This window comes from Ziziphus jujuba, chromosome 3, assembly GCF_031755915.1.
Source record: "Ziziphus jujuba cultivar Dongzao chromosome 3, ASM3175591v1".
NCBI classification, from domain to species: domain Eukaryota; kingdom Viridiplantae; phylum Streptophyta; class Magnoliopsida; order Rosales; family Rhamnaceae; genus Ziziphus; species Ziziphus jujuba.
In genome coordinates, this window is record NC_083381.1 from 1,487,760 (window position 1) to 1,508,284 (window position 20,525).

Sequence of the window (20,525 nt, forward strand, 5' to 3'; positions counted from 1 at the left end):
TTGTGGCAACATATTGAAGCAAGTGGCATTTATATGGGTTGGAAGTAATAATAATAGATTATTTGAGAAAACAGGAAAGTTAGAACATCTCAATTAGGTTGGTACCCTACATGAAAATCCGTTTAAACAAGCAAATTAAATTGAAAATATAAAAAAATACATAAAAATTAAGAAAACATGAAGGTAAAAACAATCAAAAGTACAACAATCTACGGCCTCATTAAAACTTGACGGATGAAAATCCCCAGGAAAAATATCCAATAAGAAAAATAGTGCTAGAGGAATCAAACAAAAAGAAACCCAAAAAGTAAAACGTACAAGTTAATTACAAAAAGGAAAAGGATGAACCCCCATCAAATCAAAATAGTGGGCAGCTAAACAATTTGCCGGTAACATAATTGCCAAGTCAAAAGCAAAGATTGTAATAGCCATCTTTCAAAGAATATCAGCCACTGAATTGCCCTTATGAAAAATATGAGAGACATGGAAATTAATGGATTCTACAAAATGTCTACACTTGGCCCATCTTGCTTTGAATTTCCAAGGGACAAAAAAAGATTCATATTCGAAGAGATCAACAATATAAGACGAATCACATTCAAGCTAGAGCCGGTCCAATGAGAACAGTTTGACCAATTTTATAGCATGCACGGTAGCAGCTAATTCGGCAAGCTCCACATTGAAACTAAAACAGTCAAGAACCAAACAATTGTAATCCTGAAAGACTCCACCACATCCTGCAACACAAGAATTACCAGTAAAAGCTCCATTTATATTAGCATTCATCCAACCCTCCGATGGTAAATTCTAAACAACCGGAATAATTTGTAGCGCATAAGGAAACTTAGGAGAAGCACCAATCCTACAAAGGATTAGAAGACCATTCACTGAGTTTGCCATGAAGCCAGTTTTGAGTCTATTAGCACAAAAAATTGCCCGATGTATAAAGACCCAAGCTCAGGAAGAAGAACATCTTCATACAAGTATTGATATGGGTTGGAAGTTGTATTATAATAATAATAATAATAATAAAGAGTACTAATTGACTAAGAGAACTTTATTGTTCAAAAGTTAAAAAAAAAAATATATATATATATATATATCTTTCAAAATATTACATGCCTAATAATTTGAATGCTTCTTAAAATATTAATTAGAAATATACATGCATCAACCAAATGTGTATATATATATATATATACATTTTCATTGGGAGTGGGGAATTCAAACTCGAATTGATTTTTTGAAGAAACTTTGATTTTTACAATAGAATGTGCTTTCAAAGATAGAAAGACAATTAAGGAGCGAGGTTTTATATAATGTCGGCACTAAATCCTTATGTTGGATATCTCATGTCATATAACCTTAAAAAACATGAATTCGCCCTTTGCTATTTATCCTTCCATTTTATAATTTTTTTTAAAATATTATTGTATTATGAAAAATTTCTAGATTAGGCTTTGTGGGTTGATTGATCTATTTTTTCATATTGAATGTTGCTTTTTATGTGCAACAAGAGATGAACATTAATACAATGTACAGAAAATATTCTACTAGTCGATAGAGTCCATTATATGTGAACGAAAACAATCATAGATAGATTTCCTAAGTGTACATTTGATATATTTTACTAATACTCAGATAAAATCAAGCCCCTCTAGTATAGAAAGTGTATTTCAAGGATTTGTTGTATTGTGTATTTATACTCACCAAAGCATCAATGAAACGTGAGAACATATTTTAATATCTCTATCGAGCATGGTATTAAAGCCTATTTTCTTGACGTACGCTTTGGAACTCTTATATAAAGCCAGCCACCACATTCATCTATTGACTTTCTTTCTTCTTCTTCATAATCCATCACCATGCTTGAAGAAAATTCCAATGCTAAATCCTTTGCTTCATCTAAAAATCCCATCATTCTGACTCTAGGTAACATTGTTACTTCTCAATTCAATAATCTCATTGCCATTAACACAAACCATATGCTTTTTAAACTCTTAAAATAGAACTATGTTGTAAGATCCATGAACCCTAAAGAGTGCAAGGCAGGAGGGGATAAGACTAATGAACAATCTCACATTGCTCTGGAAGGAGTTGGTTAAGTAGTACATAAGTGTGGGCACTTTTCTCACTAGTATAAGACTTTTTGAGCAAGGTAAATGTGCTCTGGGCAAAAACAAACCATGTAGGCTGGGATTAAAGTGGACATTATCATACTGGTAGAGCTAAATCATGGACTTGTGGTACTATAAGATGGTATCAGTCATTGATAGTGCAGAATGGTATCAATCATGGTGTGCACAATATCATACTCATGGAGCTAGATCATGGGCTTGTGGTACTACAAAATGGCATTAGTCATGGGCTTATGGTACTACAAAATAGTATCATAGCCTAAACTCAACTAGAAATGTGCCTGTGGACATTACCGTGGTGTACTTCTCCTGTTCGAACAAGAAATGAAGGCTGGATGTTACAAAGTAGTGTTCTAGCAAAAACACTAGGCTCTTGCCAATGAGGATGCTAAGCCATGTGAGCCTTGAAAGATGCAAGACAAGAAGAGGCACAGTTAGTTAATAATCTTATATCACTCAGGGATATCATACTAGTGGAGCTGGAACTTCTGGTACTACAGAATGGTATTAGTAATGGACTTATGATTTTACAGATTAGTATCATAGCCTAAACTCAACTAGAAATGTGCTTGTAAAACAATGGGTAAGAAATGCAAGCTGGGCCTAAAGCGAAGCCAATGAATAATCTCACATCACTCAGGGATATCATACTAGTGGAGCTGGGTCGTGGACTCTAGGAGTTATAAAATAGCATATTAGTAAAGACATTGGACTCTTGCCAGTGAGGACGTTGGGCCTTTTAAGCCTTGAAAGATGCAAGACAAGAAAGGATGAAGCCAATGAATCATCCCACATCATTGGGGAGAAGTTGATTAAGTTGTATATACGTATGAGCACTTCTTCCACTAGTATGTGGCAATTTGGGCAAGTCAAGTATGGCTTAGCTTGAGCCAAAACAAAATTGTGTGAGGCTCAGTATAAAGCGGATAATATCATACTAGTGAAGTTGGATTGTGGATCCAAATTGTTATATATGTTGTTTGACGTGCTTAATATAGGAACATATTATTTGCTATATAGATTATAGTTTCCTCTTTCCTCTAGAAACTTGCATGGGCCAATTCTACAAAAATTCCAAATCCTGATCACAAGTTTTGGAAATGATAGGATAGCCTCATTATCACAAAATCATTGAATTTGGAAATCATTGAATTTTTTGTACTATCTCTATCATCTATTGTTCAAGGAGCCACCACATCATTTGAAGCTTGGCTTTGACTAAACAAATACTTATGCCAATGTTAAGTCTATGTGATACTCTAATGAAGACACATAAAAATTCTCTCACCATATATAATGACATGCAGAACATCAAACAAATCTCTGATGATCTTGCTCTCATCAGTTACTCTTTATTTGTTAATTAATTAGTTTTTCATACTTTAAAAGGCTTGAGAAATGACTTCAAGGAAATTGGTGTAGTGATTCATGCTAGAACCTCATTGAAGTGAGACAAGGAACCTTAACCATCATTACTGGTTATAGCACAATAGAGTTAACATTCCATTGTGTCCAAAGGAAGAAACAATCAAGGAACCAACAATGTTAGACAGTTTCATTCCAATAGAAACATCTAGTAGAATAATGGAAATACTAAATATACTATGTCAAAAAAATACAAGTCCCCTTTAACTTCCTCATTTAATTACTTGTCCAACTACAACAAGCTACGTGTATTTGGCTTCTGCTTTTATCCTTATCTGCAACCGTTCATATCTCATAAACTTGAGCCACAATCTCATCCTTGTGTTTGCATCTGATGCTTTAATGCACATAATGTGTATCAAGGTCTTAATCCTACAACTCTGAAATATATGTTTCTTGCCATATGTGTTTTTTGGTCGAAAATCAATTTCCTTTTAAAGACTCTCACTCGACCAATACTTCTATTACCACAAATCCATGTTCTTCATGAACACCTTCACCACCTGTTCCTATTTCTTTTAGTCCCATTACATCCTTAATCCCCATTGCACCTATCTCAACTTCTACTCCACAATATCACACCTTCCTATATTGTTCAGGTTGCTCTGAATGTGCAATGCCAATTCCTATGTCTCCATCATCTATTTCAACGTGGTTGAAAATCAAAACACTATACACCAACTTCAATCAATGCTACGCCTCTACCTTGAATCCTAAATTACTATGCCTTCATCAAGTTCATAACCAGTTTCAATCAATGCTGCCCCTACCTCAAATCCTTATTGTTAAATCTATCTCCCTCATTTAAGTCTCAATCACCCACGCCCATACCTCCACAAAATGTTCACCAAATGGTAAAATAATCCAAAAATAATGTTTTTAAACAAAAAAAATCATTCATTGCTGGAATTTCATCTACAAGTGGAGCAATTGAACCCATCATCGTCAAACAAACCCAACAACACCATGATGGTGAAAACTATGAGTAAGGAGTTTAAAACATTAATATCTAATTCTACATGGAACTTAGTCCTAAAACATAATTGGGTGTAAGTGGATTTTTAAGTTCGGATGAAATACAAATGGGACAATTGCTTGGCACCAAGTTAGGCTTGTTGTCAAAGAATTCCATTAGAGAATCGAAGTAGACTTTTTCGACGCATTTATCCCCATTGTGAAACCTACCACTACTTGCACTGTACTCAATTTGATTGTTTCTAATGGTTAGATATTATGCCAACTCAATGTGAATATGCCTTTTTTTGGAGATCATTATTTGAGGATGTGTGCATGCAATAACCATTGGGCTTCATTCAATCTCAATTTCCATCTTACATATGAAAATTGAATAGAGCCATTTATAGTCTTCGCCAAGCGTCTCGTGCTTGGAATAATGAATTGAGAACTTTTCTTCTTAAGCATGGATTTATCCACACCTACTCTAACAACTCATTCTTTCGATTTCATTATGACTTGTATGTCATCTGCCTACTTGTCTGCGTAGATGATATAATAATCATAGAAAATTCTACAGCAAAGGTGCAATGGTTCATCAGTCTTTTAGTTTAATGATTTATCATCAACGATCTAGGTAATTTATGCTATTTTTTTGATGTTGAAGCCTTGCCCACCTCATTCGATCTTTTATTACCTCAACATAAGTATATATGTAATCTATTGGATAAGACCAACATGCTCAGAACAAAGCTTGTTTTAAATCCTATGTCATCTTCTGAGTCACTCAAAGTGCATGATGGCATCTTGGCTATCAATGCTACTTAATGTTGGCCGGCTATGGGATCTATGCAATACCTAGCTCCCAGATATTTCTTTTACCATAAATAAACTCCCACAATTTATGAATTGTCTTATAATCACTCATTAGATGGCCACGAAATAAATGTTTTGGTATCCCAAAACTGCCACATTTGGCATTCATCTTCGTAGGTATTCTCCTATTCATTTTCATGCTTTTATTGATGCTTATTGAGTTGGCAATTTTGATGATTGCATTTCCTTCTCTACATACACTATTTTCTTAGTCCTAATCTTCTTAGATAAAGTTCTAAGAAACAAATAATAGTTATTCAGTTCTTAATTGAAGCTGAATAAAGAGTAGTAGCCTCTATCATAGTCGAGTTCAACTAGGTTCCAAAGCTGCTCACAGAACCTCATGTCAAAATTCCATCTCCTTCTTCCATTTACTATGACAATGAAGCTACCATTTATCTGCCGCAATCTCATGCTTCATTCACGAATGAAACATATTAACATAGACTTCCACTTTGTTTGCAATCAGTTATCCAAATGGCAGCTCAGAGTTACTTATGTTCATACTTTTAATCAACTTCAAGAATCCTTGATGTGTTACTCATGTTACACATTAACCATTCTAGTTGCATCATTGCAATATTGGCCTCTGTAACAGAGGCTTAATCTTGCAAGGATATGAAAGGAAACAAATTGATTTTCTAGGCATCCATTTGGTATAGTTTAGTAATATTGTATATTATGTTCCACAAAATCAGATCTCTTGTATAGAAAATATATCTTAAGGATTTGTTGCAACATGTATTTATACTCATCAAATTATCAATGAAAGCACGTATTTCAATATCTCTTTCTTACAATATGTTGGGTTCAACATATGTATATATAGATCATGGGTTGGGTTTAATAATATATGGATTTGGCATTGTTGCCTTTTGAAATTTCAACAGATTTGTAAATTGCACCTTGCACTTTATGTTTGGCATACATGTCCCTTAAAATTGTAAGTTTTGGTAGTAGTGCCCCTAAGAATGATTCTACCCATATATGGCTGTTAAGTATCATTAGGTCAGGGGTAAAAAATAAAAAATATTTGTAAGTTTAGGGGGAATAGATGCAAAAGCATTAAATTGCCTAAAAGTTCAAAAGGCATAGGTGTAAAAAATCCTTAAAAATAATTAATTGTATCTTTTTTATTGGAATAATATATCTTAAATAGATAAAATAACGGGTTTTTCATAATGTTTCCTCTTGAATTTTCAATGGATCTCTATACTTCATATTTAGCATTTGTAGCCCCTTTAACTTGCAAGTTTTTGACAGTAAGCGATTCTGTCCACATTCGATTGTTATGTGCCACATGAAATTCATATGCTATAACACTTCGCTTCTACTAGTGTACTTACATTCTCTGCCGATAATATTTCCAATTTAGCCACCACATTTGGTATGAGATTTTTTTTTTTTAGAGCTTTTTAGGAGGTCACCCATCCTTAGACTTATCACTTTTTGTTGACATTATCCCAATTTAGCCACCGTACTTGGTATGTGATTTTTTGGTTCAAAGCTTTCTAAGACGTCATCCATCTTTTGATTATACTCACTTGAGTACGCTGAACTTGGGAATTCTTTTAGGCCCTAAACCCAATCGTTTTGAAAGGTCTTAGTGTTACGAGAATCACTATCATTATATTTGAATCGTCTCCTATACAACATCTGGGCAATATGGAATTAGACACCAGATAGTTTGCTAGTGCTTTTTACACCTGTTGATACTAGTAAAATTTCACTTTGGGATTTAATATACAGGCAATGGATGCTACTATTGTGAACAAATTGAACATTTTAAGAGTAAGTTTCTTCCCTTTTTTACAAGGTGTTTTTTTAAAGCTTCCTAATCTAGCTTTGCACATTAGCAAATTAATGGTATAAGGAAATAGATTATTTAAACATGTTAAATAAAGTTGCTTTTTCTAGTGTGACGTCACAAGCTATACCAATAAGTAGAATTAATGGTCAACAAGGATGAACATTAAGTTAAGGCGGAATTTTACCATTACACAACAGGATGTTCATGCTATTCTAAATGTTGCTATGGAAATATAATCCAAATTAGTAGTTAAAGATGGAGGCAAACCCAAATCTTTTGGATTTCCAATGCTTCTTTTGTATATTTTGAAGATGGAATAGGCTTGAACCAATTATGCTTCAGTGGATTTCCTTACAAAGAAGTTACGTTTAGACGATCAAGTCAACTTAAGGTGTTATCCTATAAAAGGCACAAGATTCTTCCACCATGATTTATACATGCATGCTTTACGCAATGTTTATTTCATACAAAGTGTATTTGATATCAATTCTTATCTTGGATACTTGAAGCATTCATTCATTTTGTAACTTTACAAGTGGAGGCTCGATGACCTTCTAAGTTGCTACCGAAATGAGAAATAAATTTTATTAAAAATTTTCTTTCTAGTTGCATGATGTTAATTCATGAGGAGCAACAAATAAAGATTCACTACAAGAAGGCCATGTGTTTTGTCCCAAGACCTTGATATTGAGTTGAATATTGCGAAGGAAAGGAATCATACAAATGAAGAAGTTGCATAGAAACCTAAGGAGCAAATACATGCTTAACATCCACAAATTCTCCATCTCTATAGATGAAATTTAAGCAAAATATAGAAGTGGTCTTCATGTTTTCCATAGTTCATATGGTGGATATCACTCTAGAGTTGTCAAAGGTAGAAGGATTTTCTCTGTTATAGGCAGTTGTGCCATTTCATACAAGATTGTCCTCATTCAATGCATCACGTTATTGGAGTTCCTAAAGTTAGCAACCGATTATTGATGCTAAGAAACATAAAGCATAGGAAAGACTATAGGAACTTCCACAAGCATTAGAAAGCATTCTACAATCACCACTAGAGGCAGAGATTAGGATGAGCAACAGGTAAGAAGAGGCAGCGTCTTCTTCATGACATAGCAAGACACCTAAATCCTTCTAATAATGTGATAAAAGTTTTCATGCCCACAGAAGGCTTCTTATGGTATAGGTAGATGCTTGCGAGTGGTCCTTTATAAGGAGTGAGAATAGTTGCATTCAAGTTTTATTTCTATTTTTATTGTGTGATGTTTACTTCTTAAAGGATATTCCACTTAGTTACGCTGGGTGTTGATACTATTTGGTGATTTTTCATCTTTTAAGGTATTGTTTATTTGGAAGATATATAAAGATTATAAGAAGCGAGACTGATACTTTTTAAGCTAAGGATCTAGCATTTAATCTCTTAGTATTAGGTTATGATATTAGAACTAGGATTTAAATTTCTTCCTTGTATGTAGAATGAATTCTTAGAATCTACTTAAAATCGGAATAAAATATGGTTTTCTTAAGATTGATAATTTGGGATTATGAGAGAGCTTACACTTGATCTTTTGGATATTTATTATCATTTGTATTTCCTTTTGGTAGTGGTTAGCATCTTTTGTAGTTAGTATCTTTTGCTACTTATAAGTTAAATATCGCTGATTTCGGCAACAGTTCTTTCCCCCACTATCGATGTCAACACTCGTCAAAATCCAAAATTATGCCGACATTTCGGCTTAGTCATCGATATTTTCTTCCCTGGCTATAATTGATATGAGATGTGATTTTTGAAATAGTGATATTAGTGGTTTTGAGATGGTTTTTGAATTGATTACTAAAAGATAAATTCTTATGCTATTATGTTTTGGAAGTTTTAGAGATCTCTTATTAACGTTGTGCTTTTTGTGGATTTGTTGTTAATCACTTTAGATTGGTTCTTTCTTTTGGACTATTTGTGAAAATATTAGAGTTTTTCTGCATTTTGGTTGTGTATTCGAGGAGTTGACTTTTCTTTTGTGAAGTCAATGGTGTTATCATTTTAAGGTTGGAATGTGAGTGCTTTGTGGTTTATATTATGGCATATTCTCCAAGTGTGAGCTTAGTTGGGTTAAGTGAAATCTCATAGACACGAAGTTTCTACTATTGGAAATTTTGTGGTTTCTCAAAAAGTTAAGTTATGTTGGATTCCAAACAATTATACATGCATGATTAGCATCTTTACATGTGCAAAAAACAAGATATGAGATTTCGACGACAACATTTTAATAAAGTGGTAGGTTGCAATGACTCATCCTGAGAAAACAATTGGAATTTGAAATTTTTTATGGTTTAACCAACGTTGATCAAGTTTACTAAATTGAACTTTAATGTGGGACTAAGTTTAACTTTTCTTTGAAGATGGATTTTTGCTTTGACTCATATACTATTGCATAGAGTTTGTTAATACAACTTCGTAACTTAATGGTACGCCTAATTTGAGTTTTGATTAAAAAGTTATGGTTTTGATCAGTTTTAAAATATCAGTATATATAAGTATTCAAACCATTCCTGAATTTTTGTCTGCTAGAGACTAAAGGGCCCGTAAATAAATCAGAAACCATGCCTTGATTAAATAAATCAAGAAATACCCAAAAGGTCCCCGAAAACCCTTGTAGAACTATGGAGCCCAACCCCTCTCCTTGTAGTCTGTTTCCACATCCAACAACGTCAATTAGATTTTGCTCATTTCTGATCATCGGAAGCTTACATGTGTCATACCCCCTTTTGACTTAAACTCCGGCAACCAAAACCTCCATTCAAAGCCTACGATGGCAACTGGTTGGGTATCTAGTGGATTGGCCATTTTTTAGCCATTACAGCTTAACCTATACCTCTATTCCCTCTATTTTAAACCTTTTAAGCTCAAATTGAGCCTTTGTTAGACGAAATTCCTCACAGTTTGAAAGGTCTATCAATATCAAGTTTGGCCAAAACTTGGAGAAAGTTTTTTGGCCATTGACAAGGCTTTTAGACAAAGGAAAGTACACCATCACATTCTTCATGTCAGGGCTTTCCATTAATATAAAGTTTGTAAATTTTTGATGTTATTTGATAATTTTTCTATTTTTTGATCAATTAGTTTAATATTGAATAATGTCATAATGTATTTGGACATAATTGGACAAAATTAAAGTTGGATTAGTATGGTTAAGAGTTAATGGAATTCAATGGAAGGCTTAATTTTATTAAATTGGACTAAGGGTAAAAAAATCCCAATTTTAGGAGTTGGATATTGAGGGTTCACTGTATAATTGAACCGTTTAGTGTTCAATTTTAGAAATTTTAGTGTTTTTAAAGTTATTTTGGGACATTGGTATGCACATGTCTTTGGTTTAATTTATAGAGTTTAAGAAATATTTTATTATTATTTTATGTGGTAGAACTGATATTGGAGGCAATCCAGTGGAGGAACTGGTTAAGCGGCGATCTAAGAATGCACTTTTATTTTCTAAAATGGTTTTGCAAATTATATCTTTAATTTTATATGATATCTAAATTATCTTATTGGTATTATTATTATTTCAAATTTTTTTGAGTCATATGTCTTATTACTTGTTATGAAAAAATTATTTGATTTATCATGTTATGGTATATTAAAGGGATTGATTTGGCATAAATAAACTTCAGTATATCGCTATATATGTATGATTCTATAGGAATATGTGAGAATATTTTGATTTGATGATTATGGATATTATTTACTAAACCATACAAATATAATGGATTATGAGTTGGATGGTGGATTGTGGATTATTATGTATCATTGGATTATGATTATGTGCGTTTAGTTGACTATCTCCTACTTGATCACATGATTATTAAGATTGCATGGAGATCCAAGTCTGTAATGCTTTTGTGGAATTGAGGTTCACATTGATAGCTTCTTCCTCCCCTGCTAGTCGACAACACACTACGATGGTAGTTGTGGTCATACGAGAGGTTATAGTAACGATTATTGTCCACGGGGAAATTGTTGGGTGCACTACGGATACAATATGTATATATGTATGTGTGTGTGTGTGTGTGTGTGTGTGTGTTATTAACAATATTCATAATTTATTATTCGTAAACGTATTATTTTATTTATGAATGGATGGTTATTATTTGATTTTAAATTCTTTATGAAATCATTATGTTTTTGAGATAATTATGAGTTTTGTGAAAACCGTTTGTCAAAACAAGGGAAGTTTCAAAGAGTGAAAGGGAAATCTTCAAATTTTGAAGAATAATATTTATTTTCATAATATTTTACATGTTCACTCACTAAGCTCGTCCAATAGTTTTGCATTTTTTAAATTGTTCCTCTAGGCCTCAGTTAACAAGTTACATACACATGTCCATGCATCTTCATTATTCATATGTTATTTTGCTACTAATGTATTGTTCTTTTCCTTTGACTTTAATGATTGTAAAAATTCTTTCTTTCCTTGACTTTGATATATATATTATGTTAAGCACTTCCAATATTTTACATTTCTTCATGTGTACTTTTTTGTATGCTCTTGTGGATTGATTGAATATATATGCTTATTTATATTTTTGTTTCTCTTAATTTAGAACCATTAATGGGTATGGCTATCATTTCAAAGTTTCTATTAAAAACATTTATTTTTCTTTATCATTTTATTGGATTATATCCAATTCGTGAGAAGATGCCACGAAATTCTTGGTATCGGTTCAATAGGTTCCCTATGCGAGACCATCTTGGGTGCCTAAAACGGACCTCGAAAATGGTCGTGTCACTTATGGCTAAAGTATTTAACCAAGAGGAGAAGATTAATCATATAAAGACCTTTTCTTAGTTTTTACAAAGGATTGTTTTAGAATCATTATAATGATGGCTCACTTTGATTGGTGCTGCATTTGATGGATATTAAAGTTATTTCTGTATGAGTGTTTGTATGAAGAAATTTGTTTGGCCTAAGTAGTATGCTTCCAGGAGTTAGGGATTAAACATTTGATTTGTATACTCAGCAAGTCAATTTATGTATTGAGCAAGCCTTGAGATAGTAGTATAGCTCATGTTTGATGATATAGTTATCAAAATTGTTTTGGAAAATATTGTAAATGAGTGTATATGTTGATGGTTTTGTTGACAATGAAGCTGTCCCGTCATTTTCAAAACTTGTGATCAAGATTTGAAATTGCTATGTAGTTGGCCCTTGCAAGTTTCTACAGGACAAGGGGAACTATTATCTATATAGCTTCCTCACTGACAAGAGCCTAACATCTTCGCTATTACACCATTTTTTAACGCCTTGAGTTCACGATCTAATTCCACTAGTATAATATTGTTTGCTTTGGGTCCAGCCTACATTTCATGCCCATTTCTAGATGAGTTTAGGCTCTGATACAATTTTGTAATACCATAAGTCCACGATCAAGCTCCATTAGTATTATATTGTCTGTTTTGAGCCCAACCCACACGATTTTGTTCTTGCCCAGCCGCATTTGGTTTGCACCAAAAGGCCTCATACTAGTGGGAGAAGTGTCTACACTTATATACCACTTAACTGACTCGTCCATAAGCAATGTGAGATTGTTTCCTAGTCTTGCCCCTTCTTGCCTTATATCTTTTAATGCTCATAGATCTTACAAACATGGTCCTCTTTTGAGAGTTTAAAAGGCAAATGCTTTGTGTTAATCACAATGAGATTATTGAATTGAGAAGTTATAATGTTATCTAGAGTCAGAATGATAGTATTTTTAGATGAAGCAAAGGATTTAGTAGTAGAATTTTCTTCGGACATGATGACGGATTATGAAAAAAACAGAAAAAGTGTCAATAGATGAATGTGGCGGCCGATTCATATAAGGGTTCTAAGCCTTACATCAAGCAAATAGGCTCTAATATTATGCAAGAAGAGATATTAAAATATGTCCTCACATTTCATTGATGCTTTGGTGATTATAAATACACAGTACAACAAATCCATGAAATATACTTTCTATACAAGAGGCCTCATTTTACCTAACAGAATATACAATATTAATAAAATATACCAACATAAAAAGCAAGCAACTCATGAAGCCTAAAAGGCAACATTTAATATGATAAAAAAATACATCAATCAACCCATGAAGCGTAATCTAGAAAATTTCCATAATTAATGTTGGTTTCCATGTTAAATGAAGGCCATACAATAATATTAAAACAAATATTACAATATGGAGGGATAAAAACACAAAAGACGAGTTCATGTTTTTTAAGGTAAATGACATTCGATATGCCAATGTTATATAAAACCTCACTCATTAGTTGTATGTTTATTCTTGCAAGGATATTTTACTCTAAAAATCACAATTTTTTCATATAATAATTGAGTTTGAATTCCCCACCTCCAATGACAATATATATGTATATATATATATATATATATATATTTGGTCGATGTATGTATATTTCTAATTAATTTTTTTAAGAATTATTCAAATTATGAAGCATGTAATACTTTGAAACATAGGTTTTTTTTTTTTTTCTTTTTTTTCTTTTTTTTAAATTACAAATTGTTCCGGTTGTTTGGAATTTACTATTGGCCGGTTATTTGATTTATTGTGGTCTCTTACTGGAATAACCTATAAGGTAAAAACCTTGATTTTAAACAATGATTCAAGTTTTAATTCCTCATTCTTAATATATATCTATTATTTATTTATTTTTTTATGTCAGACAAACCTGATTTTGTCATTATCCTCAAGCGAAACAAGTCGATTACTTTTTTTAAATTGTGATCATTATCAAATGAGGTATGACGATTTTAGGCAATTTTAAAATTTTCTTTTTTCTTAAAAAAAAAAAAAATACTTAGAACGTTCTGGTGACAAACAGGTTCTCAGCAATCTACTGATTATGTTCTAGACACTTTCTTTTTGGTGAATAAATATGCTTTGGACACTTATGGGTTTAGATCATGTTTACGTACATGATAAACTTTTTTAACTGAAGTGTCGTCGAAAAGGAGTCTAAAAATATCTATTCTTAGAATGATCATGCCTTTTTGTTGCTCTTTCCATCGTCTGATTTGTTTTCAAAGTAGTTTATGCAAATAGTAGGTAGATATGTCCATCCAAAAAGTGCTCTAATCGAGAACATATTCATATTTTCTTTTTATTTTTGTTTTTTTTTAAACAAACACATGTTTAACTGTTCTCTCGAATAACGTGTCGCACAGATTGACCATGAAGAAACTTTTTGGTAAATGACAGTCAAGAAACTTAGCTCTTGGAGGAAAATTAATATCTTATGTATTTTCCTAATCTTTGCGTTATCTCTCACCATGAGGTTTTTTAGTTACTGAATGGTCCAGATTCTTTTTTTTCTTTTTTTCTTTTTTTCAAATTACTTTACACAGTTACTTTTTTCACATCTATAGTCATGAAAAATCCATATAACATAGCATATGATGCTACTGTTAACTGTCTTTTTTATCTGAATGACTATTATAACTAAAATAATATAACAGGAATAAAAATATTTATTAAATTTATTTATTAATTAAAATTAAAAATTATATATTTATATAATATTAATAAAAAATAATTTAAAAAACAAAATAAATAAAATAATTAAATATTATCACATATTTGATATAAATTTAGTAAAAATTTTGATAATTTTGATATTATTATTTTAATTATATTTAAAAAAATCTACAAATAGTTAAAAACATACATATAATATTTCAAAAAAATAATTTTTTATTTTATCTCTTCAATTGACCACGAACAGTATCTCCCAGTTGATAATATATATATATATATATATTTTAACACCGTTAACTCATAAAAGTAGTAATCCTTCTAATTTTGAACTACATTTGTTTTATTTATTTACTTTTTTTTTTTTATGTTTTATCTTTGAGATTGTCCCCAATATAAGATAATAATATAAGATAATAATATATTGATATGTAAATGCTGAGGATGTTATTTTAATTTAATATTAAAATCATATTTGGGCAAGGATGACCTTTTTAACTTGCGAACGCATATAAAAAATGACATTTTTTTAAAAGAACTGCCATCTATTATTGAAATATTGATGAAAAATTCTTCAAAAGCCTTAATCATTACATGCATCCTTAAATTAAAAATTTGACGATGTCCACACCCTAGAAATACTCAAAAATTGGATATATATGTACTAAAATTCTTGAAATATAATTTTGATAAATATTATTTGTCCATTAAATGGATAAATATAATGTTGTAAAAGTTATAGGAAAACCACTCAAAACTTTCTAAATGCTTATCCACCTTTAAATGCATCACATTAAGGTTAAATTGATTTGTCAAATACTTTGATACATTGAATACTCACAATTTATAATATATATATATATATATATCTATATATATATATATAAAATGTGAAAATTTTCTTTGATTTTTGGGATAGAATTGTCCAGTTTTAAAACAAAAGACCTCAAAAATCTTTAACTGTAATACCAAATTAAATTTTCATTTATTCCAATAGCTTAATTATTTTTCTTGATAGTTAATTTATTGAAAGGTGGATCATCCATTCATTTACATGTATGTAAACATAAACCTTATTCTAAAGTTCACTTCTCCAAGTTAGATTTTTAGTATTAAAAAATAATTTTTTTAAAGAATTAACAACTAAAACCAAACGATTAGTCTGTGCAAAATAGTTCACATAAACATATCTCGCATGATAAAGTAGAAAATAGTTCCAAAAAATCAATTCTATATATATTTGTTTCAGTATTAGATTTTAACTTCAATTTTTTTTTAATTTATTTTAAAATCACATCGAAAGTTATGATTTATAAAATTTAATTATGATCAAACATAAATTTAATAGACATTATTGAAACTCTGTTAGCAAAAATAATCCATTGATAATCGATTAATTATAAATATATTTTTAAATTTAAATCTTTATAGCACTTTAAAAATTCAAAAGAAAAAATAAAAAAACTAATGTTTTAACGATCAATTAGATCCAGTAAGAACCTGATCGTGTGAATCCCTCCTGACTTGAAGACCACCAAAAAAAAGGGGAATTTGGCCCAAGTCCTTCTTTTAAAGCCTCTAATGAAATATACCCCTCATTTTTTAGTTTTTTTTTAATTTACCCTCTGTTGTCCATTTTATCCCCTATGAAAGTAAAAAATTACTCTACTTTCCTTTCTTCATTCCTTCAGTCTGAGAAACCCAGAATCTTTAGTTTCTGCATTCTACCTTTTTATTTTTCTTCATCCCCGAAAAAACCCACACACAATCTCATTAAGAAAAAAAAAAAAATCCATGCTCCATTTCCTTGCATCTCTTACCTCTTCTCTTGCAAACATATGAAATACTAAGGGAAAATTGCATTTGAGGTAAGGATCTGTGTATTTTGATTGTTTTTTTTTTTTTTTTTTTTTTTTTTTTCTTTTAGCTTGGGTTGCTTGATTGGCGAAAGGCGAAGATGATGATTGGAATGGAGGAAACTAGTCGAAATCAAGTAGTAATAGTAGTAGTAGGTTATACAATTTAGTGGGGTAATTAAATATTATGAGTGAGCTTTAGGGTCGGTTTCTATATTGCTTTAAGCTCAGAAACACTTCACTAGTGTTTGTTGAATTTTCTAATTGCAACAGAATATTAAAGGAAATTGAAAGAAAAGAAAACCCAAAAAAACAAAATTGAAGAATAAGTTGAAAGTGGTTATGGTTAAAATCTGCTGTTGAATCATTTGTTTTCTTGTTTATATGACACTCAGCATCTTGCTAGATATCATAATTTAATTACTTAACTTCATTTTGATTTTATGTTGGTTTCTTGTTTATGGTTATGAAGGTGAGCGGTAATTGTGCAGAGGAGCTTCACTTGGAAAGTTTGCAGCATCAAATAGAAAGTGATCTTATGCCAAGTGCCCGATGTGACCAAAGTGATTCTTATGGTATCCTTTTAGTTATATGTTCTATGGTGAATTATATAAGTAAACTTTTTTTTTTTTAACAATTAGTTAATATTTAAAAAAGATGTTATACCTGCTATATGGACCATGAGGTAACTATCTATGTTGTTTAGTTTGCCCTAATTTCTTTCTATTTAGTTTTCAGCCAAGGTTGGAATTTCTTAGGCTTGGCTGATGGAACATTATTAATTTTCAAGTTGATTACAAATATGCAGTTGGGGATAGGATAGGTGAACTGTCTTATACTTACTCCTATTTTATGAATTTGAGGTTGGTTGCCGAGATGTGGTATTAGTTTGCTTGTGGTTTTGTATTATAGGCTAATGGCACTCAAGACTTCCATGATAAACTGATATTTACAGATTGAGAAACCCATACTATTGGTTACAATTCCAAAAATGTGCTTGAAAATGCCTTAGGTCAGGTGCATATCATTATCCTTGTGCACTTGGTTATGAGGTTGATGTAGTGTCCCTCCTTAACATATTGAAGTTGTGGGTTTATTTTTTTTATTTTTATTTTTTTTTTGTCTATAAGTAATAATCACTGCCCCCACACCCTTTCTGTGAATTTCATGTAACAATTGGTGTATTACTAGAGTGGATATCACGATGGTCTCATAGCAAGAGAAGAAACTGTAGCGTAAGAGGGATTTAATATTGGCTTTAAGGAATCAGTCCTTGTTGGGTACAAATGGGGTCTAGTTAGAGGTGATACCAGGTAAAAGAAAACAAAAGAGGAAAATAATTTGAATGCTCTATTGCTCATAGAGTTTTTAATGAAATTGCTATAAGCAAATGATTAAAAAAGAATTTAAATGCTCTGTTGCTCATAGAGTTTTTAATGAAGTTGCTATAAACATATGATTAACTTCTTTTCTCTGCTACTTTTGTTTTCCTATTTTGTTCAATTTGCATCCCCATGAACTGCCTTCATTTTAGGTCTTGAGGACTTGAAAGAGAGCATTTAAATTCTCAAGATGGTAACCAAACTCTCAAAGACATGAATTGTATGGTTGCTTTTCATAAGGGTTTGACAACATGGGCTAAGTGGCTGGATTCTACTATGAATCATAGTAAAACCAAAATCATCTTCCAAGGAATTTCTCTTACCCGCTATCATTAAGTTTACTTCTTTCCCATCACCAATTTTTTTTTTTTTTTAAAACCAAAAATTAATTTTGTGAATTTCTCTGATGCTTTTTTTCTTTTTTTTTTTTCCTTTTCATATTTAGTGGCAAGGGATTGGAATGAGCTAGGGGTAACAAACTGTGGAAATGAGACAAAACTCCTAAGTGGATCAGTCTATCGAGGGGAATTGCCCAAGGAATTATATGTGGTGAAAGATGTATTAACTGGAATGAGAAAACATGTTCATCTGCTGGACATAACAACTTTATCACAACTCAGAAAAGATGCACATCCTGGCTTTTATAATGGCTTTAGGCGCATGGACTATAACCATTGGTGTATTGCTGGACTTCTAGATACTTGGAATCAAGTTTTTATGCATTTCTCATAATTGTTATGCTTGTTCTGGTACTTTTAGTTTATAAAAATGATCATACGGTTGCTTAGGTCCTTCCTTCCATAGATCACCATTTTTAAGGGAATCAAGTTTCAAAACACGACTGATCTTTTCATTTTCAATGTCAACCAGATATTGAGAGTTAAACATCATTAATGAAACTCTACAATCCTGGATAATTTAGGGTATTTAATATATTCATAATTTGAACCATAAATTTGCATGACTCTTTGATTTTTTTTTCCCTAGTAAATATGTCATTTAAAGGCCCACTCTTTAATTCTTTGGTTGTTAAATATGTCATTTGATAGTTTCCTGACCTTGCATGTTACATTAGTATATGAGTCTTTGGAAAATTGCATGGTGACGGAGGAATGAGGCAAGGCTGCATGAGTCAAACATATGAGGGATGCAAAGTGGTTGAGACTAAGACAAAGTTTTGAAAAAGTTCTCAAATTTGCACAAAAATTTGATTATTGAAGAGCCTTCGATAATTACCAATGAAACCTACGGTAATCAATTTGTCTTTACTTGAAAAATTACCGAAGGTTTCATCGGTAATTACCGAAACACCTATGGTAATCACATTTTACCAATTTTTTGGCCCCCACAAGACCCCTAAAGTGTGTTAAATGAAAAACCATGTAAAATATGGATTCTAAAATTATCCTAAGGAGGGAAAACCCCAAAATATCTGAAAAATTTCTCAAATTGGCCAAAAAATTACGATGACTGTAGATCTTCGCTAATTCCCGATGAAACATTCGGTAACCAACATATACCCTCTGGAAAAATTACCGAAGGTTTCATCGGGAATTACCGAAGCCCCTATAGTAATCACATTTTGCCAATTTTTTGGGCTCCACAAGTCCCCTTACATGTGTTAAATGAGACACCATGCAAAATATGGATTCTAAAATTATCCTAAGGAGGGAAAACCCCAAAATATTTGAAAATTTTCTCAAATTGGCCAAAAAATTACAACGACTGTAGATTTTCGGTAATTCCTGATGAAACCTTCGGTAACCAACATATACCCTCTGGAAAAATTACCGAAGGTTTCATCGGGAATTACCGAAACCCCTATGGTAATCACATTTTACCAATTTTTTGGGCCCCACAAGTCCCCTTACGTGTGTTAAATGAAAAAACATGCAACATATGGATTATCAAATGATCGTAATGAGAGAAAATCCCAAAATTGCTTAAAAAGCTCTCAAATTGGCCAAAAAAATACGATGACTGTAGACCTTCGGTAATTCCTGATGAAACCTTCGGTAACCAACATATACTCTCTAGAAAAATTACCGTAGGTGTCATCGGTAATTACTTGGCTGATAAATAACTCACTTCTTGGTCTTCGACCCCCTCAATCAAACCCCAGTGGTAATCACATTTTACCGATGTTATGGCCCCCACAAGTCCCATAATGTGTGTTAAATGCAAAAACATGCAAAATATGGATTCTAAAATTATCTTAAGGAGGGAAATCCCTAAAATCTCTGAAAAAGTTCTCAAATTGGCCAGAAATTTATGATGATTGTAGACCTTCAGTAATTCCCAATGAAACCTTCGGTAACCAACATATACCTTCTGAAAAAATTACCAATGGTTTCATCGGAAATTACCGAAACCCCTATGGTAATCACATTTTACCAATTTTTTGGGCCCCACAAGTCCCCTTACGTGTGTTAAATGAAAAACCATGCAAAATATGGATTCTAAAATTATCCTAAGGAGGGAAAACCCCAAAATCTCTGAAAAAGTTCTCAAATTGGCCAAAAAATTATGATGACTGTAGACATTCGGTAATTACCGATGAAAGCGT

General features: G+C 31.9%; 1 long non-coding RNA gene across 2 annotated transcripts; it reads left to right on the top strand.

Moving 5' to 3' along the window:
* Window positions 1-16,385: 16,385 nt before the first annotated feature.
* LOC132803203 (uncharacterized) lies at window positions 16,386-18,936 on the top strand. 2 transcript variants are annotated; one of them, XR_009638221.1, is made up of 4 exons: window positions 16,386-16,589; window positions 17,050-17,890; window positions 18,112-18,152; window positions 18,405-18,936. It is a non-coding gene; the product is annotated as an uncharacterized LOC132803203 (long non-coding RNA). The 2 variants fall into 2 exon arrangements; XR_009638220.1 differs by lacking the exon at window positions 18,112-18,152 and having other exon boundaries at window positions 16,389-16,589.
* The last annotated feature ends 1,589 nt before the right edge of the window (window positions 18,937-20,525 follow it).